This window comes from Schistocerca gregaria, unplaced genomic scaffold (assembly GCF_023897955.1).
Source record: "Schistocerca gregaria isolate iqSchGreg1 unplaced genomic scaffold, iqSchGreg1.2 ptg000470l, whole genome shotgun sequence".
Taxonomy (NCBI): domain Eukaryota; kingdom Metazoa; phylum Arthropoda; class Insecta; order Orthoptera; family Acrididae; genus Schistocerca; species Schistocerca gregaria.
In genome coordinates, this window is record NW_026061884.1 from 6,263,926 (window position 1) to 6,284,713 (window position 20,788).

The window sequence follows — 20,788 nt, forward strand, 5'->3', positions numbered from 1 at the left end:
AATAATGTTTGTGGTTTTTTTCTTTTTTTTTCTTTAAATATTTGAATCTTTTATTTTTTCCTGAATTAATAGATTTAAAATTTTCTTATTTTTTATTTTTAAAAGTTTTATTCTTGCTTGTTTATTCACTTTTTCTTTGTATTATATGTAAGTTTTGTTAGACTAAATGTTCTTTTTGCAGTAATTTGATTTAATTATCAAGTGATTTTGGATTTAGCAATTGATTTAGTATTGGCATAATTCGTGCCAGCAGCCGCGGTTATACGATTGATACAAGTGAATATTATTGGTTAAAACAGTTGTTTATATTATTAGGGTTGAAATATAAATTTGTAAGGTGAAATGTTAAAATTTATTTGTGGCCCTTTTTATAAATCTGTGAAATTTAAATAATAAACTAGGATTAGATACCCTATTATTTTAAATGTTAATTATATTTACCAGGGTACTATTAGTTAAGGTCTTTAAACCCAAAGAATTTGGCGGTATCCCATTCCATTCAGAGGAACCTACCCCATGATTGATAATACACGATTTACTCTACTTAATTTATTTGTTTGTATATCTCCGTTATCAGAGAATCTTTTTAGAGTTATAATTCTCAAGATTTATAATTATAAAATATTTCAGGTCAAGGTGCTGCTTATAGTTAAGAGGAGGTGGGTTACAATAGATTTTTGTTTATAACGGATTTGATAGTGAAATACTGTTAATGAAGGTGGATTTGATAGTAATTTAATTTATTTAATTTAACTGATATTGGCTCTGAGATGTGTACACATCGCCCGTCGCTCTCATTATTGATTATTCTATTTTATTTTAAAGTAGCTTCAATTTAGATGAGATAAGTCGTAACATAGTAGATGTACTGGAAAGTGTATCTAGGAAGAGTTTCAAGATATAACTTATTAGTAAAGTGTTTCATTTACACTGAAAATTTTTCTGTGCAAATCAGGATATCTTGATTATTTATTTTATTATATTTATTTTTTGTTTATTTAATTATTTAATATAAATAATTTTATTGTATTTTTGTCTTAGTATATTTTATAGAAATGATTTTTTAAATTAGAGTTTATTGGTAATGTAAGTGTTTTATGAAATATTATTTTAAATTTTTTTAAGTAGATTTTATTTATTGTACCTTTTGTATCAGGGTTTATCAAAATTTTAGTATTTATTTTACTTGTCTCGATTTGGGTTGATTTATAAATAATTTATAGTTAATGTATCATAATTATTATTAAATTATTTATAGAAATGAGATGTTAATCGTTTCCCAAGATATCTAGTTTCTTAAGAAAAAATTTAATTTTTTAAAGTTATTTGTTTTTATTTAATTTTTTAAGTAAAAATATTAACTTATTTATTCTTTAAGGGATAAGCTTTGAAGTTAATAACCTATAATTTATTTTATAGAAATATAATAGTAAGCTTTAAACCAGCTATCTTTAAGATTACGTTTTAGTTCATTATTTTTTATTTTCATTTTATAAATATTTTAGGTTTTTTATTAAGATTATTAATTTAATTTTAAAATTTTTGTAATAATGATAGAATTAGTATATTTATTTGTATGAAATTTTTACCTTGTGAACTTATTATAAGGAACTAGGCAAAATTGATTTCCGCCTGTTTATCAAAAACATGTCCTCTTGTTTATATTTTGAGGTCTGGCCTGCTCACTGAGCGTATTTTTAAATAGCCGCGGTATTTTGACCGTGCAAAGGTAGCATAATCATTAGTCTCTAAATTAGTGGCTGGAATGAATGGCTTGACGAGAAATCAACTGTCCCTTAATAAATTTTTGAATTTAACTTTTGAGTCAAAAGGCTTAAATTCTTCTTTAGGGCGAGAAGACCCTATAGAGCTTGACATTTTACTTTTATATTGTTTTTTGTTTGTCTTTCTATATTTAATGATGATGTTTTGTTGGGGTGACATGAAGAATAGATAAACTCTTCATTATTATATCATTTATTTATGTTTGTTATTTTGATCCATAATTTATGATCATAAGATTAAGTTACCTTAGGGATAACAGCGTAATTGTTTTTGAGAGCTCATATCGACAAAGCAGATTGCGACCTCGATGTTGGATTAAGAAAAATTTTGGGTGCAGGAGCCCAATGATTAGGTCTGTTCGACCTTTAAATTCTTACATGATCTGAGTTCAGACCGGCGTGAGCCAGGTCGGTTTCTATCCTAAGATTGTTAATCCATATTAGTACGAAAGGACCATATGGTTAAAATAATTTTTGTTATATTGATTAATATTAATTTATTTACTATTTTGACAGATTAATGTGTTGAATTTAGAATTCATTTATGTAGATTTTTTCTACAAATAGTATTGATACTTTATGATTTATTTATATTTATTTTGAATTTTCTTTTATTGGTTATTTGTGTTTTAATTAGTGTTGCCTTTTTAACTTTATTAGAGCGTAAGGTTTTAGGTTATATTCAGATTCGAAAGGGTCCAAATAAGGTAGGTTTTGTTGGAATTCCTCAGCCATTTAGAGATGCTATTAAGTTAATTTGTAAGGAGCAGCCAATTCCTATTATATCTAATTACCTACTTTATTATTTTTCCCCTGTTTTTAATTTAATGATTTCTTTAGCCGTTTGAGTAATTTTTCCTTATTTAACTTATATGTGTTCTTTTTCTTATGGATTTTTATTTTTTTTATGTTGTACTAGATTAGGTGTTTATACTGTTATAATTGCTGGTTGATCTTCTAATTCAAATTATTCATTATTAGGTTCTCTTCGTTCTGTTGCTCAAACAATTTCTTATGAAGTTAGTTTAGCTTTAATTTTATTGTCTTTAATTATTTTAATTGGTAGTTTTAATATGTTTGATTTTATAAACTATCAGCTTTATTGTTGATTTATTATTATTTCTTTTCCTTTAGCTTTAGCTTGTTTTGCTTCTTGCTTAGCTGAAACTAATCGTACTCCTTTTGATTTTGCTGAAGGGGAATCTGAGTTAGTTTCAGGATTTAATATTGAGTATGGTGCGGGTGGTTTTACTTTAATTTTTTTAGCTGAATATACTAGAATTGTCTTCATAAGAATGTTATTGGCTTTAATTATTATTCTTTTATATTTTTTATTAAGCTTGCTATTATATCTTTTGGTTTTATTTGGGTTCGTGGAACATTACCACGGTTCCGTTATGATAAATTAATGTACTTAGCTTGAAAAAGTTTTTTACCTTTATCTTTGAATTTTTTTATTTTCTTTGTTGGTTTAAAGATTTTATTTATCTCATTTGTTTAGTGAAATTTTTTGAGAAAAGTTAATAGAAGAGTTAAACTTCTAATTTTATGTTTTCAAAACATATGCTTTTCCTAAGCTAATTAACTTTATTCCTTAATTAATTTATCTCATGTGTTTGCGACATGGACATTAATTAAGAAATATGTGAAGTAAATAATTGTTAAGATTTGACCTGTTATAATATAAGGTTCTTCAACAGGTCGTTTACCAATTCACGTTAGTAAGCATACAACAACTACTATAATTCAGAATACAATTTGATTAATAGGGTAAAATTGAATGCCTCGGAATGGTGTTTTATTATAAAATGGTAAAATTATTAAGATTCTAATTGATAAAAATAATGCAATAACACCTCCTAACTTATTAGGGATAGATCGTAGAATTGCATATGCAAATAGGAAATATCATTCTGGTTGAATGTGAACTGGTGTTACTAATGGGTTGGCAGGTACAAAGTTATCTGGATCTCCTAATAGGTAAGGATTAATTAAACATAGTATAATTAATAATGATGTTATTATTACAAATGTAATAGAATCCTTAAAGGTAAAGTATGGATGGAATGGAATTTTTTCAATATCTCCATTTAGTCCAAGAGGATTATTAGATCCTGTTTGGTGAAGAAAAAATAAATGAATTGCTGCTATAGCAGCAATAATAAATGGTAATACTAAATGGAATGTGAAGAATCGATTTAATGTTGCATTATCAACAGCGAATCCTCCTCATACTCATTGGACTAAATCTGTTCCTAAGTATGGGATTGCTGATAATAAATTAGTAATTACTGTTGCACCTCAAAAAGTTATTTGGCCTCAGGGTAAGACATATCCTATAAATGCAGTTGCTATAACTAAAAATAAAATCACTGTACCAATTATTCAGGTATGTATATATATATAAGATCCACAGTAAATTCCCCGTCCTACATGTAAGTAAATACAAATAAAAAATATAGATGCTCCATTTGCGTGTAAGGTTCGGATAATTCAACCATTATTTACGTCTCGGCAGATGTGTACTACACTAAGGAATGCTATTTCAATATTTGATGTATAATGTATAGCTAAAAATAGTCCAGTTACGATTTGAATTACCAAACATAACCCTAATAGGGATCCAAAATTTCATCAAAATGAAATATTTGTTGGGGCAGGTAAGTCAATTAAAGAGTTATTAATAATTTTAATTAAAGGATGTCTTAATCGTAAGGGTTTATTCATTAGTAATTATCTTATTTTACGAATAGGTCCCTGATTAATATTGGTGATTTTAACAACTGCTAGTAGTGCTAAAAATAAATAAATTATTATTATTATTGTAATAATGAATGTTGGTCTATTATATAATTTTTCTAAAGATATTGTTATTTCTTGATAATTGATTGAATTATCAATATTTATAGTTTCGGTGTTTTTGAAAAAGTCTATAAATATAGATATATCTAGAATAATTAATATTAATATGATAAATACTCACATTATTAATGTAATATTTATAGTGATTGATTTAGGCTGAAATATTTCGTTTGATGCAATTCTTGTAATGTAAATAAATAATACTAGTAAACCACCAAGAAATGTTAAAAATAAAATATATGATAATCAATATCTTTCTATTATTGTTCCTGTTATTAATCCAACTAGGAAGGTTTGAAGGATAATAAAAAGCATTATTGATATTGGGTGTCTTAATTTAATAAAATTAATATTTATTACATTTGATAATGATATAATTATTATTTTGTCATTTCAGGGGTTAGTTTATTTAAAATACCGGTTTTGGGGACCGATGATGGAAGCTTTTCCACCTCTGAAGTTTTAAAAGTGGGGGCTGGACTTATTTCCGGTTTACAAGACCGGCGTTTTTTTTAAACTATTAAAACTAATGTTTATATTCTCTATTTTTACTTCTTTATTGATTTATTTTGCTGGTGTTTATGTTTTTTCTTCTAAATGTAAACATTTATTAATGGTTCTTTTGAGATTAGAATATATTGTTCTTTCTTTATTTATGTTAGTTATTGTTTTTCTTATTGAGTTTGATTATGATTATTTGTTTCCTGTTATTTTTTTAGTTTTTTCTGTTTGTGAGGGTGCTTTAGGTCTTTCTATTTTAGTTTCAATAATTCGTTCTCATGGTAATGATTTTTTTAATTCTTTTGGTTTATCTTTATGTTAAAGTATTTATTTATAACTATTTTTTTGATCCCTCTTTGTTTATTAAATAATTGTTGATGGTTGGTTCATTCTTTAATGTTTCTGTCGGGTTTTGTTTTTATAATTTGTGTTTATTCATATGCTGATTTGAATATAATTAGATATTATTTTGGTATTGATTATTTTTCTTTTAGTTTAATTTTACTTAGTTTTTGGATTTGTTCTTTAATAATCACTGCTAGAGGTTCAGTTTATTTAAGTTCATATCATTCTAATTTTTTTGTTTTTATGGTTTTGATTTTAATAATTATGCTTTATTGTTCATTTGCTAGATTAAGTCTTCTTTCTTTTTATATTTTTTTTTAGGCTAGATTAGTTCCTACTTTACTTTTAATTTTGGGTTGGGGTTATCAACCTGAGCGTTTGCAGGCTGGTGTTTATTTAATTTTTTATACTTTGGTTGCTAGATTACCTTTATTATTAGTTTTATTTAAGGTTTATGATTTTTCTAGTACTTTATATTTTCCTTTATTGGTTGATTTTGGTTCTTATTATTTTATGTTTTATGTATTTATAATTTTGGCTTTTTTAGTTAAGATACCTATGTTTTTGGTTCATTTATGACTTCCTAAGGCTCATGTAGAGGCCCCTATTTCAGGTAGAATAATTCTTGCTGGTGTTTTATTAAAGTTAGGTGGTTATGGTATTTTTCGTGTTATAAAGGTTATTTCTTATTTGGGTTTAAAGTTTAATTATTTTTGATTGTCTTTAGGTTTATCTGGGGGTGTTATTGTAAGATTTATTTGTTTTCGTCAGGTTGATTTAAAGTCTTTAATTGCATATTCTTCTGTTGCTCATATTAGAATGGTTATTGGTTGATTGATGACTATGAATTAATGAGGTTGTGTAGGTTCTCTTTCTCTAATGGTTGGTCATGGTTTATGTTCTTCTGGTTTATTTTGTTTATCTAATATTATTTATGACCGTTTAGGTAGACGAAGTTTATTAATTAACAAGGGTATAATTAATTTGATGCCAAGAATGGCTTTATGATGATTTCTTTTAAGATCATCAAATATGGCTGCTCCTCCTTCTTTAAATTTGGTAGGTGAAATTAGATTATTAAATAGAATTATATCTTGATCTTCTTTTAGATTCTTTGCTTTGATTTTTTTATCTTTTTTTAGAGCTGTTTATACTTTGTATATATATTCTTATTCTCAGCATGGGAATTATTATTCTGGTGTTTATACTTGTTCTCTTGGTTATTTTCGTGAATATCATCTTTTACTTTTACATTGATTGCCTTTAAATATTCTCTGTTTAAAGGGTGAATATTTCTTTGTTTAGTTTGCTTAAGTATTTTAATTAAAAATATTGTTTTGTGGAATCAATGATATGAAGTTTTTCATCTTAGGCCGTGAATTTATTTTCTATTTGTTATTTGAGTTTTTTTTTTTGTTTATTTCGAGAACTATAATTTTTATTTTAGGTATTTATTATTTAATAATTGATTATAGAGTTTTTGTTGAGTGAGAGCTTTTCAATTTAAATGGTTCTATAGTTGTTATAACTTTAATTTTGGATTGAATATCTCTTATTTTTATATCTTTTGTTATATATATTTCTTCTTTGGTTATTTATTATAGAGAGGATTATATATCTGGTGAAAAGAATATAAATCGTTTTATTATTATTGTTTTAATATTTATTCTTTCTATAGGTTTTTTAATTATTAGTCCTAATTTAATTAGAATTTTATTAGGTTGAGATGGTTTAGGTTTAGTTTCTTATTGTTTAGTTATTTATTATCATAATGTAAAATCTTATAGTGCTCGTATATTAACTGCACTTTCTAATCGTATTGGTGATGTTGCTATTTTAATTTCTATTGCATGAATGTTAAATTTTGGTGGTTGAAATTATATTTATTATTATGATTTTATTTCTAATTCTTTTGAAATACAGCTCATTACTATATTAATTGTTTTAGCAGCTATAACTAAGAGAGCTCAGATTCCTTTCTCTTCATGACTTCCTGCTGCTATAGCAGCTCCTACTCCTGTTTCTGCTTTAGTTCATTCTTCTACTCTTGTTACTGCTGGTGTTTATTTATTAATTCGTTTTAGACCAATATTGGATACTTATAATTGTGGTTGATTTTTACTTTTAATTGGTTGTATAACTATATTTAAGGCTGGATTGGGCGCTAATTTTGAGGTTGATTTAAAGAAGATTATTGCTCTTTCTACTTTAAGACAACTTGGTTTAATAATAAGAATTTTGGCTGTAGGTTATCCAAAGCTTGCATTTTTTCATTTATTGGCTCATGCTTTATTTAAGGCATTATTATTTATATGTGCAGGTTCAATAATTCATAATTTGAAGGATTCTCAGGATATTCGTTTTATAGGATCAATTGTTAATTTCATACCTTTAACTTCAGTTTGTTTTAATGTTTCTAGTTTATCTTTGTGTGGAATACCTTTTTTAGCGGGATTTTATTCAAAGGATTTAATTCTTGAGATGGTTTGTTTAAGATGAATTAATTGTTTAATTTTTTTCTTTATTTTTTTTCTACTGGTTTAACTGCTTCTTATTCTTTTCGTTTGTTTTATTATTCAATATCTGGTGATAATAATTTTTATTCTAGATTTTCTTTTGATGATAAGGGTTATTATATTTCATTTGGAATAATTGGTCTATTGTTTGTTGCTGTTTTTGGTGGTAGTCTTTTATCTTGATTAATTTTTCCTATTCCTCATGTGTTTGCTTTACCTTATTATTTAAAGTTTTTAACTATTACAGTTGTTATTTTAGGTGCTTATTTAGGTTATCTTATTTCTAATTTTGATTTTTCTCATAATTTATTTTCTTTAAGTATACTTTCTTTTGTTAGATTTGCTGGTTCTATATGATTTATACCTTTTCTTTCAACTAAGTTTATTAGATATATTCCTTTAAAAATAGGTTATTATTCATCTAAGTCATTTGATTATGGTTGAGGTGAATTACTTGGTGGTCAAGGTTTATATAGATTATTTATTTATTTAATTGGTTATATTCAAGGTTGATATGATTCTAATTTCAAGATTTATCTTTTAACTTTTATTTTTTGAATATTTATTTTGGTAATATTGTTTTTCGTTTACTTAAATAGCTTATAATTAGAGCGTGACACTGAAGATGTTAAGGAAGTATTTTTACTTTTAAGTATTTATAAATATAGATATATTATTTTTACAGTGAAAATGTAATGTTTTATTTAAACTATATAAATTCTAGAAATGTTAACGGAGTTTAACCGCTAATATAAAAAGTTAGCAGCTTTCATATTGGCTTTACATTTCCTTAATTGGAACTATTATAGTTCAATTATATTATTAACAGTAATACGCCTCTTTTTGGCTTCAATTAATAAGAATAAGGGTAGTACATACCAATCTTCCAGGTCGAAACTGACTGCAATATTTCGCTTCTTATTCTATTTAAGGTTGATTGATAATATCAATACTTTTTGAATGCAACCCAAATGTTATATTTAACTACAACCCTTTATTCTGCTCATTGTAATGCTCCTTGGTTTCATTCATGGTATAGTCCTCCTAATAGAACTAGAATAAAAAATATTGTTGATACTGTTCAGATTATAATGTCTGAAGTTTTAAAAATAATTACAATTGGTAGAATTAGTGCAATTTCTACATAAAAAATTAAAAAGATTACTGCGATTAGGAAGAATCGTATTGAGAATGGTATTCGTGCTGATCTTTTTGGATCAAACCCACATTCAAATGGTGATCTTTTTTCTCGATCATTAATTAATTTTTTTGATAGTGTTGTTGCCAGGATTATAACAATTATTGGAATAATAAATCTAATGAAAACTCTTGTTGATAGAATTAGAATTGTTTTTCTTGATTTATATCAAGCTTTCTGATTGGAAGTCAAATGTACTATTTATACTAGAAAAACAATTATCTACCTCATCAATAAATAGAGATATATAAGAATAATCATACTACGTCTACCAAGTGTCAGTATCATGCTGCTGCTTCAAATCCAAAGTGATGTCTTGGTGAAAATTGATTTATTGAGAGTCGAAGTAGACATGTTGGTAAAAAGATTGTTCCAATAATTACGTGTAAACCATGGAATCCTGTTGCAACAAAGAATGTTGATCCATAAACTGCATCTGCAATGGTAAAAGGTGCTTCTCAATATTCATATGCTTGAAGTATTGTAAAGTATAGTCCTAATAACACTGTGAAGAATAATCCTTGTAGTGCTTGAGTATGATTAGATTCCATTAAACTATGATGTGCTCATGTTACTGTTACTCCTGATGCTAAAAGAATAGCTGTATTAAGTAATGGAATTTAATAGGGTTAAAGGGTTGAATTCCTATTGGAGGTCATAGTATTCCTAGTTCAATTGTTGGTGCTAATCTTCTTCTAAAGAATGCTCAAAAAAACGAAACGAAAAATAATACCTCTGATGCAATAAATAAAATTATTCCTCATCGTAATCCAATTGATACAAATCCTGTATGTAATCCTTGATATGTTCCTTCTTGTACTACATCTCGTCATCATTGAATTATAGTTAGTAGGGTAATTCCAAATCCAATTATGAATAAGTTAATATTAAATAGGTGGAATCATTTTGCTAGTCCTGATACTAGGACTATTGCTCCAATTGCTCTTGTTAATGGTCAAGGTCTATAGTCTACTAAGTGGAATGGGTGGTTTGAGTGAGTTGTTAACATAGGTTTAATATACTTCTCTAGAATATAGAGTTCTTAGAATTGAGAAAACATAGGCTTGAATTATTGCTACTGCTGATTCTAGAATTAATAGAAGTATTTGTCCAATAATTAGTAATGAGATTAAGTTTATTGCTATAGATGGTCCTGTGTTTCCTAATAAGGTTAATAATAAGTGTCCTGCAATTATATTTGCTGCCAACCGTACTGCTAATGTACCTGGTCGAATAACATTACTAATTGTTTCAATTAGTACTATAAATGATATTAATGCAGGTGGTGTACCTTGTGGTACAAGGTGTGTAAATATATGATTAGTATGGTTAATTCATCCAAATAATATAAATCTTAGCCATATAGGTAGGGCAATTGCAAATGTTAATGCTAAATGTCTTGTTCTAGTAAAAATATAAGGGAATAATCCTATGAAATTGTTAAATAATATTATAATAAAAATTGAGATGAAAATGAATGTTGTTCCATTAAATGATTTTGGTCCAAGAAGTGTTTTAAATTCATTATGTAAGGTTAAATTTAGTTTATTTCAGATAATGTTAATTCATGATGGTGTAAGTCAAAATAGTGATGGGATTAATAATAGTCCTAGAAATGTTCTAGTTCAATTTAATGATAAATTAAGGATGTTAGTTGATGGGTCAAATGTTGAGAATAGATTTGTTATCATTTTCAATTTAAGTTTTTTATTTCAATTGTTCCTTTTTCTGCTCTTTTAATAAGGTTAGGTTTAAATGAGAAGAAGTTTATTTGATTAAACAAGATTAATGTAGCTGAAAATATAATGAATAGTGAGAATCATATAAGAGGGGATATTTGAGGGATTTGGATATAATTTCCCCATCAGAAGTAGTCGTTAATTTACTATTATTTGGTTTAAGAGACCATTACTTACTTTCAGTCATCTGATGAATTTCAAGGTGTACTAATTTTTTTAGTTACTTTAGATTGACACTCTAATGTTATTTATTTTAACTAACACCTTAAATTATCTTAGATAATCACTTAATAAATAAATTTACTGAAGTTCTTTCAATTACAATTGGTATAAATCTGTGGTTTGCTCCACAGATTTCTGAGCATTGTCCAAAGAATAATCCAGGTCGATTTATTGTGAATGTTCCTTGATTTAACCGACCTGGCGTTGTATCAATTTTAACCCCTAATGCAGGAACTGCTCATGAGTGTAGAACATCTGATGCTCTTGTTAATACTCGTACTTCTGTATTTATTGGTAGGATTGTTCGGTTATCTACATCTAGTAGTCGGAATCCATCATTTTCTAGGTCTTGTTCTGGTGTTATATAAGTGTCAAATTCTACGTCTATGAAGTCTGAATATTCATATCTTCAATATCATTGTCGTCCAATGGTTTTAATTGTAATTATTGCATCTACTGAATCATCAAGTAAATATAATAGTCGTAATGATGGAAGGGCAATAAAAATTAATGTAATTGCAGGTAAAGCTGTTCAGATTGTTTCAATTAAATGTCCATGAAGTATATTACGGTTAGTATAGGCAATAAATAATATATAACTTAGGGCATAACCTACAATTACTGTAATTAATAATAATACGACCATAGTATGATCATGAAAGAATGATAATTGCTCCATTAATGATGAAGCTCCATCTTGAAGAGATAAATTTGATCATGTTGCCATTAATAAATATTTTCTAATAAAAGGTCAAACCTTTATTTGTAGAGCTTAAATCTACTGCACTAATCTGCCATATTAGAATCTAGAGATTAATGGTAATTCTGAGTAACTATGTTCTGCAGGAGGGTTATTTTGTAGTCATTCTGTTGATCTTCTTATGTTAGCTCTAAATATAATTGCTCGGTTTGTAATCATTCTTTCTCATATAATTACAATGAATATAATGATTCCTACAATAGAAATTGTAGACCCAATTCTTGATACTACGTTTCATGATGTATATGCGTCTGGGTAGTCAGAGTATCGTCGAGGTATTCCTGCTAATCCTAGGAAGTGTTGAGGAAAGAATGTTAAATTTACTCCAATGAATATAATTGTAAATTGGATTTTTAATCATGTATTATTTATAGTTAATCCTGTAAATAGTGGATATCATTGAATGACACCTCCTATAATTGCAAATACTGCTCCTATAGATAATACATAATATTAGATAAACAAAATAAACCAGAAGAACATAAACCATGACCAACCATTAGAGAAAGAGAACCTACACAACCTCATCAATTCATAGTCATCAATCCACCAATAACCATTCTTATATGAGCAACAGAAGAATATGCAATTAAAGACTTTAAATCAACCTGACGAAAACAAATAAATCTTACAATAACACCCCCAGATAAACCTAAAGACAATCAAAAATAATTAAACTTTAAACCCAAATAAGAAATAACCTTTATAACACGAAAAATACCATAACCACCTAACTTTAATAAAACACCAGCAAGAATTATTCTACCTGAAATAGGGGCCTCTACATGAGCCTTAGGAAGTCATAAATGAACCAAAAACATAGGTATCTTAACTAAAAAAGCCAAAATTATAAATACATAAAACATAAAATAATAAGAACCAAAATCAACCAATAAAGGAAAATATAAAGTATTAGAAAAATCATAAACCTTAAATAAAACTAATAATAAAGGTAATCTAGCAACCAAAGTATAAAAAATTAAATAAACACCAGCCTGCAAACGCTCAGGTTGTTAACCCCAACCCAAAATTAAAAGTAAAGTAGGAACTAATCTAGCCTCAAAAAAAATATAAAAAGAAAGAAGACTTAATCTAGCAAATGAACAATAAAGCATAGTTATTAAAATCAAAACCATAAAAACAAAAAAATTAGAATGATATGAACTTAAATAAACTGAACCTCTAGCAGTGATTATTAAAGAACAAATCCAAAAACTAAGTAAAATTAAACTAAAAGAAAAATAATCAATACCAAAATAATATCTAATTATATTCAAATCAGCATATGAATAAACACAAATTATAAAAACAAAACCCGACAGAAACATTAAAGAATGAACCAACCATCAACAATTATTTAATAAACAAAGAGGGATCAAAAAAATAGTTATAAATAAATACTTTAACATAAAGATAAACCAAAAGAATAAAAAAAATCATTACCATGAGAACGAATTATTGAAACTAAAATAGAAAGACCTAAAGCACCCTCACAAACAGAAAAAACTAAAAAAATAACAGGAAAAAATAATCATAATCAAACTCAATAAGAAAAACAATAACTAACATAAATAAAGAAAGAACAATATATTCTAATCTCAAAAGAACCATTAATAAATGTTTACGTTTAGAAGAAAAAACATAAACACCAGCAAAATAAATCAATAAAGAAGTAAAAATAGAGAATATAAACATTAGTTTTAATAGTTTAAAAAAAACGCCAGTCTTGTAAACCGGAAATAAGTCCAGCCCCCACTTTTAAATAAACTAACCCCTGAAATGATCAAAATAATAATTATATCATTATCAAATGTAATAAATATTAATTTTATTAAATTAAGACACCCAATATCAATAATGCTTTTCATTATCCTTGAAACCTTCCTAGTTGGATTAATAACAGGAACAATAATAGAAAGATATTGATTATCATATATTTTATTTTTAACATTTCTTGGTGGTATACTAGTATTATTTATTATTTATTATGGATCCCTATTAGGGTTATGTTTGGTAATTCAAATCGTAACTGGACTATTTTTAGCTATACATTATACATCAAATATTGAAATAGCATTCAGTAGTGTAGTACACATCTGCCGAGACGTAAATAATGGTTGAATTATCCGAACCTTACACGCAAATGGAGCATCTATAGTTTTTATTTGTATCTACTTACATGTAGGACGGGGAATTTACTATGGATCTTATATATATATACATACCTGAATAATTGGTACAGAGATTTTATTTTTAGTTATAGCAACTGCATTTATAGGATATGTCTTACCCTGAGGCCAAATATCTTTTTGAGGTGCAACAGTAATTACTAATTTATTATCAGCATTCCCATACTTAGGAACAGATTTAGTCCAATGAGTATGAGTAGGATTCGCTGTTGATAATGCAACATTAAATCGATTCTTCACATTCCATTTTGTATTACCATTTATTATTGCTGCTATAGCAGCAATTCATTTATTTTTTCTTCACCAAACAGGATCTAATAATCCTCTTGGACTAAATGGAGATATTGAAAAAATTCCATTCCATCCATACTTTACCTTTAAGGATTCTATTACATTTGTAATAATAACATCATTATTAATTATACTATGTTTAATTAATCCTTACCTATTAGGAGATCCAGATAACTTTGTACCTGCCAACCCATTAGTAACACCAGTTCACATTCAACCAGAATGATATTTCCTATTTGCATATGCAATTCTGCGATCTATCCCTAATAAGTTAGGAGGTGTTATTGCATTATTTTTATCAATTAGAATCTTAATAATTTTACCATTTTATAATAAAACACCATTCCGAGGCATTCAATTTTACCCTATTAATCAAATTTTATTCTGAATTATAGTAGTTGTTGTATGCTTACTAACGTGAATTGGTAAACGACCTCTTGAAGAACCTTATATTATAACAGGTCAAATCTTAACAATTATTTACTTCACATATTTCTTAATTAATGTCCATGTCGCAAACGCATGAGATAAATTAATTAAGGAATAAAGTTAATTAGCTTAGGAAAAGCATATGTTTTGAAAACATAAAATTAGAAGTTTAACTCTTCTATTAACTTTTCTCAAAAGATTTCACTAAACAAATGAGATAAATAAAATCTTTAAACCAACAAAGAAAATAAAAAAATTCAAAGATAAAGGTAAAAAACTTTTTCAAGCTAAGTACATTAATTTATCATAACGGAACCGTGGTAATGTTCCACGAACCCAAATAAAACCAAAAGATGTAATAGCAAGCTTAATAAAAAATATAAAAGAATAAAAATCACCGCCCAAAAAAATTAAAGCCAATAACATTCTTATGAAGGCAATTCTAGTATATTCAGCTAAAAAAATTAAAGTAAAACCACCCGCACCATACTCAATATTAAATCCTGAAACTAACTCAGATTCCCCTTCAGCAAAATCAAAAGGAGTACGATTAGTTTCAGCTAAGCAAGAAGCAAAACAAGCTAAAGCTAAAGGAAAAGAAATAATAATAAATCAACAATAAAGCTGATAGTTTATAAAATCAAACATATTAGAACTACCAATTAAAATAATTAAAGACAATAAAATTAAAGCTAAACTAACTTCATAAGAAATTGTTTGAGCAACAGAACGAAGAGAACCTAATAATGAATAATTTGAATTAGAAGATCAACCAGCAATTATAACAGTATAAACACCTAATCTAGTACAACATAAAAAAAATAAAAATCCATAAGAAAAAGAACACATATAAGTTAAATAAGGAAAAATTACTCAAACGGCTAAAGAAATCATTAAATTAAAAACAGGGGAAAAATAATAAAGTAGGTAATTAGATATAATAGGAATTGGCTGCTCCTTACAAATTAACTTAATAGCATCTCTAAATGGCTGAGGAATTCCAACAAAACCTACCTTATCTGGACTCTTTCGAATCTGAATATAACCTAAAACCTTACGCTCTAATAAAGTTAAAAAGGCAACACTAATTAAAACACAAATAACCAATAAAAGAAAATTCAAAATAAATATAAATAAATCATAAAGTATCAATACTATTTGTAGAAAAAATCTACATAAATGAATTCTAAATTCAACACATTAATCTGTCAAAATAGTAAATAAATTAATATTAATCAATATAACAAAAAATATTGTAACCATATGGTCCTTTCGTACTAATATGGATTAACAATCTTAGGATAGAAACCGACCTGGCTCACGCCGGTCTGAACTCAGATCATGTAAGAATTTAAAGGTCGAACAGACCTAATCATTTGGCTCCTGCACCCAAAATTTTTCTTAATCCAACATCGAGGTCGCAATCTGCTTTGTCGATATGAGCTCTCAAAAACAATTACGCTGTTATCCCTAAGGTAACTTAATCTTATGATCATAAATTATGGATCAAAATAGAGTTTATCTATTCTTCATGTCACCCCAACAAAACATCATCATTAAATATAGAAAGACAAACAAAAAACTATATAAAAGTAAAATGTCAAGCTCTATAGGGTCTTCTCGTCCTAAAGAAGAATTTAAGCCTTTTGACTCAAAAGTTAAATTCAAAAATTTATTAAGAGACAGTTGATTTCTCATCAAGCCATTCATTCCAGCCACTAATTAAGAGACTAATGATTATGCTACCTTTGCACGGTCAAAATACCGCGGCTCTTTAAAAATACGCTCAGTGAGCAGGCCAGACCTCAAAATATAAACAAGAGGACATGTTTTTGATAAACAGGCGGAAATCAATTTTGCCTAGTTCCTTATAATAAGTTCACAAGGTAAAAATTTCATACAAATAAATATACTAATTCTATCATTATTACAAAAATTTTAAAATTAAATTAATAATCTTAATAAAAAACCTAAAATATTTATAAAATCAAAATAAAAAATAATGAACTAAAACGTAATCTTAAAGATAGCTGGTTTAAAGCTTACTATTATATTTCTATAAAATAAATTATAGGTTATTAACTTCAAAGCTTATCCCTTAAAGAATAAATAAGTTAATATTTTTACTTAAAAAATTAAATAAAAACAAATAACTTTAAAAAATTAAATTTTTTCTTAAGAAACTAGATATCTTGGGAAACGATTAACATCTCATTTCTATAAATAATTTAATAATAATTATGATACATTAACTATAAAATATTTATAAATCAACCCAATTCGAGACAAGTAAAATAAATACTAAAATTTTGATAAACCCTGATACAAAAGGTACAATAAATAAAATCTACTTAAAAAAATTTAAAATAATATTTCATAAAACACTTACATTACCAATAAACTATAATTTAAAAAATCAATTCTATAAAATATACTAAGACAAAAATACAATAAAATTATTTATATTAAATAATTAAATAAACAAAAAATAAATATAATAAAATAAATAATCAAGATATCCTGATTTGCACAGAAAAATTTTCAGTGTAAATAAAACACTTTACTAATAAGTTATATCTTGAAACTCTTCCTAGATACACTTTCCAGTACATCTACTATGTTACGACTTATCTCATCTAAATTTAAGCTACTTTAAAATAAAATAGAATAATCAATAATGAGAGCGACGGGCGATGTGTACACATCTCAGAGCCGATATCAGTTAAATTAAATAAATTAAATTACTATCAAATCCACCTCCATTAACGGTATTTCACTATCAAATCCGTTATAAACAAAAATCTATTGTAACCCACCTCCTCTTAACTATAAGCTGCACCTTGACCTGAAATATTTTATAATTATAAATCTTAAGAATTATAACTCTAAAAAGATTCTCTGATAACGGAGATATACAAACAAATAAATTAAGTAGAGTAAATCGTGTATTATCAATCATGGGGTAGGTTCCTCTGAATGGAATGAGATACCGCCAAATTCTTTGGGTTTAAAGACCTTAACTAATAGTACCCTGGTAAATATAATTAACATTTAAAATAATAGGGTATCTAATCCTAGTTTATTATTTAAATTTCACAGATTCATAAAAAGGGCCACAAATAAATTTTAACATTTCACCTTACAAATTTATATTTCAACCCTAATAATATAAACAACTGTTTTAACCAATAATATTCACTTGTATCAATCGTATAACTGCAGATGCTGGCACGAATTATGCCGATACTAAATCAATTGCTAAATCCAAAATCACTTGATAATTAAATCAAATTACTGCAAAAAGAACATTTAGTCTAACAAAACTTACATATAATACAAAGAAAAAGTGAATAAACAAGCAAGAATAAAACTTTTAAAAATAAAAAAAAGAAAATTTTAAATCTATTAATTCAGGAAAAAATAAAAGATTCAAATATTTAAAGAAAAAAAAAGAAAAAAACCACAAACATTAACAAAAAAAAAGAAACGCCCCTATGTATGACCACAACAACTTCTCTATTATATATAATTAAAGATTAATATGGAACATGTATAGCAATAAATGTATTATATTCTTTCTTATTTAATCTTTGTTTTCACTAATAAATAAAAAAAGATTAAATAATATAATAAATATATTTTATACAATTATGTAATTTAATATAATATGTTATTAATATGAATTTTTTTTATATTAAGTTAACTTTCATATATATTAGTTAAATAATCTAATTATAGATAATTTACATAATTATATTATTATAATTAATATAATTATTTATATTAATTATATTATTTTATATTTAAATTTATAATTTTATTTATTATATCCAATAATAATAATATTAAATATTAAATTACATATTATTATATATATTATATTATAATAACCTATTTTAAGCTAAAAACATAAGTAGCTATTATCCTAGGTAAATAATTGCATTAAAATAATCAATTGATAATGGTAAGATGAACTTATAATACTTTAATTTCAATTAAATGTAATATATTAATATAAATTATTTATTATATATATATATATAAAAATAAAATGAGCAGGATAAATTAATCCTAATTAAACAAAATAATACATAAAAGAATTTCAAAAAAAACTTTCGATTTATATATTAAATAAATGAAGTGCCTGATTAAAGGGTTACCTTGATAGGGTAAATAAAGTAAATAAAATTACCTTCATTAAAATTACATAAGATAGAATTAAACTACCTCCTTTAGTATCAAAAACTAACGTGCATCATACACCTTAATGTAAAAAGGTAAGCTAAACATGCTAATGGGTTCATACCCCATTTATAGAGGTATCAATCCTCTCCTTTTTAATGACCAACAACTCTACAAAACTTCTCTTCCTATCAACATTAATGATAGGAACGATCCTGTCCATTTCATCAAAATTCCTGATTTGGGGTTTGAATAGGACTTGAGATCAACTTACTTTCATTTATTCCGCTCCTAACAAGAAATAAAAATATAATAATAAATGAATCATCAATTAAATATTTTATTGTCCAAGCAATAGCATCGACAATATTATTATTTTCAATTTTGCTGATTCAAATAAAATATCCCATGGGATGGGAAACAGAATTTATCCCATCAATAATAATTAGATCTAGACTATTATTAAAGATTGGAGCTGCACCTTTCCATTTCTGATTTCCAGAAGTTATAGGAGCATCAAGATGAAATAATTGTTTAACATTAATAACATGACAAAAAATCGCCCCAATAATGGTCTTATCTTATTGTATTCAATTAAGAACTTTTATTTGAACAATTATTATCTTAAGAATTATTATTGGGGCAATAGGAGGTTTAAATCAAACATCCTTACGACAACTTTTAGCTTATTCATCAATCAGACATCTAGGTTGAATAATTAGATCATTAACAGTCAGAGAAAACATCTGAGAACTATACTTCATTATTTACCCACTATTAAGATTAATTATAGTTTTATTATTTAAGCAAATAAATTTATTTTTCATAAATCAAATTTATTCAGCCAGAAATATAAAAACCGAAATTAAATTCATAATATTCTTATCTTTATTATCTTTAGGTGGACTACCACCATTCCTTGGATTCTTACCAAAATGAATTGTAAAACAATCATTAATAGAAAACAATATAACAACTATTATAACTATTATAGTTGTATTAACTACAATTACACTCTACTACTATATACATATTAGATTCTCAGCTCTAACTATATCATAAACAGAAAATTCGTGATCTATAAAGATAAAGTCCCAAAAATCAAGAATCATTCTTCCTATAACAGTAATAATTTCAACAATGGGATTGATTTCAACATCAACCTTAATTTCATTATACTAAGGACTTAAGTTAATCAAACTAATAACCTTCAAAGTTATAATTAAAAGAATAATCTTTTAGGCCTTAGTAAAATTTTACACCTCTAGAATTGCAGTCTAGAATCATAATTGAATATAAGACCTAAATATGATAAGAGAGAAAACATCTCATAAGTAGATTTACAGTCTACCACCTAAAATTCAGCCATCTTACCGCAAAAATGATTATTCTCAACAAACCATAAGGACATTGGTACTTTATACTTCATATTTGGAGCATGAGCAGGAATAGTAGGAACATCAATAAGAATACTTATTCGTGCTGAACTTGGCCAACCCGGATCTCTAATTGGGGATGACCAGATTTATAATGTTATTATTACAGCTCACGCATTCGTAATAATTTTCTTTATAGTAATACCTATTATAATTGGTGGATTTGGTAATTGACTTGTTCCACTAATAATTGGTGCACCAGATATAGCATTTCCACGAATAAATAATATAAGTTTTTGATTACTACCACCTTCACTAACCCTTCTTCTTACATCTTCTATAGTAGATAATGGTGCTGGTACAGGATGAACAGTTTACCCTCCTCTAGCAGGAG

General features: G+C 26.4%; 1 long non-coding RNA gene across 1 annotated transcript in view; it reads right to left on the reverse strand.

Moving 5' to 3' along the window:
* Positions 1 to 1,068: 1,068 nt before the first annotated feature.
* Positions 1,069 to 20,788, reverse strand: part of LOC126313207 (uncharacterized) — a 28,946-nt gene continuing 9,226 nt past the window's right edge. Inside the window, exon 2 of the long non-coding RNA XR_007555079.1 lies at positions 1,069 to 1,144. This is a non-coding gene — a long non-coding RNA (uncharacterized LOC126313207). The remainder of the gene's footprint in view (positions 1,145 to 20,788) is intronic.